Source organism: Scyliorhinus torazame, chromosome 7 (assembly GCF_047496885.1).
Source record: "Scyliorhinus torazame isolate Kashiwa2021f chromosome 7, sScyTor2.1, whole genome shotgun sequence".
Classification (NCBI taxonomy): Eukaryota; Metazoa; Chordata; class Chondrichthyes; order Carcharhiniformes; family Scyliorhinidae; genus Scyliorhinus; species Scyliorhinus torazame.
Genome location: NC_092713.1, coordinates 242797461 through 242805109, shown reverse-complemented (window position 1 = coordinate 242805109; position 7649 = coordinate 242797461).

Genomic DNA, 7649 nt, shown 5'->3' with positions numbered 1-7649 from the left:
CAGGTGATTAAGAAGGCTAATCGAGTTTTGTCTTTCATTGCTAGAGGGATGGAGTTCAAGACTAGGGAGGTTATGCTGCAATTGTATAGGGTGTTGGTGAGGCCGCATCTGGAGTATTGTGTTCAGTTTTGGTCTCCTTACCTGAGAAAGGACATATTGGCACTGGAGGGAGTGCAGAGGAGATTCACTAGGTTGATCCCAGAGTTGAGGGGATTAGATTATGACGAGAGGTTGAGTAGACTGGGACTGTACTCATTGGAGTTTAGAAGGATGCGGGGGGATCTTATTGAAACATATAAAATTATGAAGGGAATAGATAGGGTAGATGCGGGCAGGTTGTTTCCACTGGTCGGGGAAAGCAGAACTAGGGGGCATAGCCTCAAAATAAGGGGAAGTAGATTTAGGACCGAGTTTAGGAGGAACTTCTTCACCTAAAGGGTTGTGAATCTCTGGAATTCCTTGCCCAGTGAAGCAGTTGAGGCTCCTTCTTTAAACGTTTTTAAGAAAAAGATAGATACCTTTCTAAAGAATAAAGGGATTCGGGGATATGGTGTATGGGCCGGAGAGTGGAGCTGAGTCCACAAAGATCAGCCATGATCTCATTGAATGGCGGAGCAGGCTCGAGGGGCCAGATGGGGTACTCCTGTTCCTAGTTCTTATGTTCTTATGTTCTTATGTTATGGTACATCTGTAGAAGTTTGTGAGAGTCGATGCAGACATACCAAATTTCTTTCGCTTCTGTAGGAAGTAGAGACATTGTTGGTCTTTCTTGACTGTTGCTTCAATGTGAGTGGGCTAGGACAGGTTGTTGGTGATGGTGTCCCTTTTATTCCATGAGTTATAACATTTCTCACACGTCTATTGTGCAGGATAGTATCAGATGACTTTTGAAAGTCTATGCACACCACACCAACAACATTTCCCTCATCAATCCTCCCTGCTACCTCTTTGAAGATCCCCAGCAAGTTAGTTAAGCATGATTTTCCCTAATGAAATTCATGCATGCTCTCTTTAATTAACCCACATTTGTCCATTTGACTATTAATTCTGTCACAAATCATAATATTAAATAGAAATGTCCCCACTACCAAAATTAAACTGACTGGTCTGTAATTGTTGGGCATATCCTTACACCTTTTTTTGAACAAGGGTATGCAATTTGCAATTTTCCAGCCCTCTGCACCATCCCTCAATCTGAGGCAGACTAAAGAACTATGGCTAGTACCTCTGCAATTTTCACTCTCACTTCCATCGGTGTCATTGGATGCATCACATCCGGTCCCAATGCCTTGTCCACTTAATGTACAACCAGTCTATCAAGTAACTCCCCATTATCAATGTTAAATTCCTTTAGCAACTGAATTTCCACCTCTTGTACCATTGTCTGGGTAGTATTTTCTTCCTTCATAAAGGCAGATGCAAAATATTCAATTAATACCTCAGTCGCTCCATTGCCTTCATGTGTAAATCCTCTTGTTTTGTTCCGAATTGGCCCCACTCCTTTTACCATCTTTTTACTGTTTATATGCCTGTAGAAGACTTTGGGATTCCCTTCGCTGTCATTCTCTTTTCATACACCCTCTTGCTTCCCATATTTGCTATTTTACCTCTCCGCTGAACTTACATATTCAGCCTGGTTCTCAATTGTATTTTTTATCTGAAACCTGTCAGAAGCAAACTTTATCTAAATTTCTATCTCCTTTATCATCAAGAGAGTTCTGGATTTGTTGACCCTATCTTTCTCTTTTGGGAAATTATACCTCAACTGTGCTCAAACCATGCCTTTTTTGAAGGTGCCCCATTGTTCAGCTCGTTTTTCCTGCCAATCTTTGGCTCCAATTTATTTGGCCCATTAAAGTTGGCTTTCATCCAGCTAATTATTCTTACTCTGGATTAATCGAGTGAGACTTTCCACCCCCCCCCCCACCCCCCCTCCACGGCATGTTTTGCCGCGCCGGAGGCAGCCCACTACTGCTCGACAGCAGGATCTTCCGGTCCCTCTGTTTCCTGTTGTTTACACCCTCCGTCACTGGGGAAACTGTGGTGAGGGCTCTTCATTGGCAGGACTGGATGGAAGATCCTGCCCATTGTCTTTTTCCAAAGTCATCCTAAACCTTATAATACAACCACTGCTTCTTAAAAGTCATCTCACTGACACTGGTCTATTAAACAATGTGAAGTTGCTGCACTTACTTAATTGTTACAGAATAACTCCTCAAAAAAAAAATAGAGCTTGTCTATTCCAGGACACGTATCTTTCTAATGTGTGATACGTTTTAACTACTGACCAAAAAAGTACATTTTTATTTCTGCCTCTTTTTTTTCACTTAATTCAATCTTTCTTTTCCTCTCTTTATTTAACTTTCTGTGATTAGAATCATTCATTGAGATTATTGTCTTGTAATCACTGCAGGAGATGTTTTATTGTCTTAAATTTTATTCTGTTAAGCGCAAAAAAAACAAAAAATATGTTGCAATATTTTATTCTTAGATCAGTATTTTGTATTGAAGTTTTTTGGATCAAGAACGATATATAACAAGATATTACAAAATGATTTGGTACAAGAGTAATTACGGTTTGTTTAGATATGTTAGAATTAAATAGAGTTTAATGTACTTATGTTAACTTTTGTGGGAGTGTTTACTTCATTTGGTGTATATATATATGTATATAAATATATTTGCAGATTAAGTTCTTCATAATCCATGTTAATATGTTGACAACATTTTAAATGATATCAGAAACTAATAGAGCATCTAATGCAATTGTCTGCAATTATATTTCACACAACCTTGTAAAACAGTGAAAAAGAGGTTCCAATGTGGATTTTGCAATAAAAAGATATTTCATACTAATATTATTGTTGCTTCCTTTTTACATTAATTGGCTATCATTTTCTGAACAAATACAAAACTGTTTGCACAAATTTCTTCCTATGAAAGAAATATATAGTTCAGCCTATGACCAGGTCAGTAACACTTCTAAAGTTTTGTATGTCAATATCCCAGAATGTGGAGATGCCGGCGTTGGACTGGGGTGAGCACAGTACGAAGTCTTACAACACCAGGTTAAAGTCCAACAGGTTTGTTTCGATGTCACAAAGTCCAACAGGTTTGTTTCAATGTCACTAGCTTTCGGAGCGCTGCTCCTTCCTCAGGTGAATGAAAAGGTATGTTCCAGAAACAAATATATAGACAAATTCAAAACTGCCAGACAATGCTTGGAATGCGAGCATTAGCAAGTGATTAAATCTTTACAGATCCAGAGATGGGGTAACCTCAGGTTAAAGAGGTGTGAATTGTGTCAAGCCAGGACAGTTGGTAGGATTTCGCAGGCCAGATGGTGGGGGATGAATGTAATGCAACATGAATCCCAGGTCCCGGTTGAGGCCGCACTAATGCGTGCGGAACTTGGCTATAAGTTTCTGCTCGGCGATTCTGCGTTGTCGCGCGTCCTGAAGGTCGCCTTGGAGAACGCTTACACGGAGATCAGAGGCTGAATGCGCTTGATTGCTGAAGTGTTCCCCGACTGGAAGGGAACATTCCTGCCTGGTGATTGTTGCGCGATGTCCGTTCATTCGTTGTCGCAGCGTCTGCATGGTCTCGCCAATGTACCACGCTTCGGGACATCCTTTCCTGCAGCGTATGAGGTGGACAACGTTGGCCGAGTTGCACGAGTATGTACTGCGTACCTGGTGGGTGGTGTTCTCACATGTAATGGTGGTATCCATGTTGATGATCTGGCACATCTTGCAGAGATTGCCATGGCAGGGTTGTGTGATGTCGTGGTCACTGTTCTGAAGACTGGGTAGTTTGCTGCAAACAATGGTTTGTTTGAGGTTGCGCGGTTGTTTGAAGGCAAGTAGTGGGGGTGTGGGGATGACCTTGGCAAGATGTTCATCTTCATCAATGACGTGTTGAAGGCTGTGAAGAAGATGTCATAGTTTCTCCGCTCCGGGGAAGTACTGGACGACGAAGGGTATTCTGTCGGTTGTGTCCCGTGTTTGTCTTCTGAGGAGGTCGGTGCGGTTTTTCGCTGTGGCGCATTGGAACTGTTGATCGATGAGTCGAGTGCCATATCCCGTTCGTACGAGGGCATCTTTCAACGTCTGTAGATGTCTGTTACGCTCCTCCTCGTCTGAGCAGATCCTGTGTATACGGAGAGCTTGTCCATAGGGGATGGCTTCTTTAATGTGCTTAGGGTGGAAGCTGGAGAAGTGGAGCATGGTGACGTTATCCGTGGGTTTGCGGTAAAGCGAAGTGCTGAGGTGACTGTCCTTGAGGGAGACGAGTGTGTCCAAGAATGCAACTGATTTTGGAGAGTAGTCCCAGAAAGTAGAGCAGGGTAGATTAAATGTAATTGCACCACAGGTACAGCATTTTGTGACATTATGAGTTAGGTAAATGATTAACCAACCCTTTCTTATGAGTGTCTGGTCAACTGCAGATTGGAGAAACCAAAATATATAAAACTGACAACCGTTTAATTTGTCAGTTTGTGTGCAGATAGCATTGGATTTTGAATTATTCACTTTTGGAAATGGAAAAAGTGTCTTGCCTTAAGAATATAAAGTTTGTCAGGAGTATTTATCCACAATTAGCACTACAGAGTACAAATAGGAAAACAAATGTGATTTGTGTATATTCCAAGTTACAATATTTTCATTCAAATTAATCGCCTATTGATTCAAATTTGTCTCACTGCTTTTGTTCACAGAACAATGTGAATTAGAGTTTCAAGTAGGGAATTAATTCAATAAAATGTTGAATTTGAGTTTTAACTAAATTACCAAATTGACAGATGTAAATACAATCGGACTTTGATTTTCAAATTGTTATATCAAAAATTACTTTATGGAATTATTAGGCTGAAACCCACTGGTTGTTTTTTTAAAGACTAAAACAGCATTTCAGTAATTCTAAACAGCTTCTAAAACAGCTGGACATTTGCACTACTGTCAAGTCCATATGACTATTGTTATGGGAGAGGTGTTTTCAGAACCCCAAAATGTATTATGAAGTTCAACCAACCTCACCCTTTAATGGATTGTTGCTTTTGAAGCACACGGCTTGTTCACCAGGTATGATATTACAATTATGGACACGTGATTTTTAACACAAAACAATGTTTATTCCATGAACTCAACTTAACCTTTTAGATAAACATTGGATCCCTTAACACTCCTTACTTCAAAGATAACCCCGAAAATAATACAACACTAAATAATCCCTCAAAATGTTCCTTCAAACATCCAAAAGACTTCCCCTTTAACAACAGACATGAGGTTACATTCAATATACTTATAGGGCGCGGTTCTCTGAAATGGAGACAGAGTGTTTGCGCCATCGTGAACGCCGTCGAGGTTCACGACGGCGCAAAATGGCCCCTATCCTGACCGATTCAGGGCCCGAAAATGGGCTAGGAGCGGCGCCGCGTCATTTACGCGCGCCAGGCCTTGGCGGCGCGTAAAGCTGGCACTGCATACATGACGTGGCTGGCGCCGCATAACTGGCATCACCCACGCATGCGCGGGTTGGCCGGCGCCAACCCGTGCATGGGTGGTTGCCGTCCTCCCTGAGTCCGCCCCGCAAGAAGATGTCCGACGGATCATGCGGGGCTGCGGAAGAAAGGAGGTCCTCCTCAGAGAGGCCGGCCCGACGATCTGTGGGCACCGATCGCGGGCCAGACCCCATTTGAGGCCTGCTCCGGTGCATGATCCCCCCTCCCCAGCCCCCCCCCCCCCCGCCCGCAGCCCCCCCCCCCCCCAGCGTTCCCGCGCTGTTCCCGCCGGCAGCAACAAGGTGTGGATGGTGCCGGGGGGAACCCGCCGTTTTGAGCAGGCCGCTCGGCCCATCTGGCACTGAGAATCGCGAGGGTACCGGTGAATTGCCATTTTGGCTGTCTCGGGCGATTCACTGGACCGCACCGTGCAAAATGCGATTGTGCCGATCTGCCTGCTTCTGTGAATCGCGGGAGGGCGTCTGACCGGCGTGGCCGGAAAATTTAGCAACCCAGGCGATTCTCTGAAACGGAGCGGGAGCAGAGAATCGAGCCCACTGTCTTTGGATTGGCAGACATCCACAAACCAGCTCTGTGTTTTTCGTCCTGCAACTCTTTTCAGAACACACAGACACCCCCAGCTTTCTCCTCAAACTGGCTTTCTCCTTTCAAGCAGATCTCAGCAAACCAGCCAGGCACTTTTCAGCTGCTCTCAGAAAAAACAGCCAGGCACTTTTCAGCTGCTCTCAGCAAAACCAGCCAGACACACCCAAGCTGCTCTCTCAAACTGAAACCAAAAGCAGAAGTGAGCTCAGCTCCCCCCAACCTCTGACATCACTTCAGTAATATGATCAGCTCCATTCCTTAACGGTACATTGCTTAAACATCCATTTCTTAAAGGTACTCTCACATGACACTTCTTCAGAGCTGTCACCTGAAGAAGAGTCCCACCGACTCAACATATTAACTCTGTTTCTCTCTCCAAAGATGCTGCCGGACCTGCTGAGTTTTCCCTGCATTTTCAGTTTTCATTTCAGATTTTCAGCAGTCACAATACTTTGCTTTTATCGGCACCATTGCACCTTACAAATTCCAAAGCCATTAAAATGGAGTCAGCCTGTCGAGAATCCCCCATCAGAGACAGCTGCCTTGAAGGGGTGTAAATGGACCATCTCTTGACCCATTCATAAAACATCCAGGTAACTACCTGTGTCTTCAACTGGTTGGGGAACAAGCTATTTGATTCCATTGCGTTGGACAATGACCGATAGCTGAGAAAGGAACTCGCCCAGCCATTATTTAATCATGCAAACCATGGACCTGGAGTCAACTTGCTCCGTTGACTATTTTAAAAATCCAACCCAGCAGCTGCTGCCTCAGGAAGAACAGGTATAAATTATCCACCAATCTCTTTGAACATCTCAGTGCTGAAACCTGAGAGACGATTGAGCCCAGCCTGAAAACTACCATTTTCTTCCACCTATTGGATCCGTACACGTTTGCGTGAAAGTCTGAGCACTTCTCTTATGTTTCGTTACACTGGTGTTAATTACAATAAGCACTGTTCTATTATCTTTTTTTTAAAACTGTATTTTATATCACAGTCTGAGACAGTGAAACAATTACTGGATTGCAGCCTTTTAATGAAAAATCTGTTGCAGTCAAACGAGGATTGAAAAAGGGAGGATCCATTCTACCGGCCTCGCCTGATCATAATATTTTACACTAAATTGAAAGACGTTTCCTGATGAAAACTTCGATCATAAATGCTTAATAATTTTGTGGAGAGATTTGACCACTCAAAACCAAAACTTTGATTTTGCTGTGGTAACAACAACATTGTCCGCGTTGGCTATTTTAGCTGAAATTGACAGAAACTTCAAGAGTCTGCACATGTACAGAATAACACAGAAATCCAGAATTAACTGTCAGTGAATCCATCCCAGAGAATGTGTGGCGATGTTACCACAGACTGCAATCCAAAATCAACCAGTCAACTGATTAAAACTTATATCACTTTGCTAGTCTCACTGTAATTTCCATTGAAATGGTCTCACATTATTAAATGAGATATAATTGGGTGTTTAAGAATGTATAATATTCATAACTATTGCTAAATGCCCTCAATGGCCCTGAAAGACAAATTTCT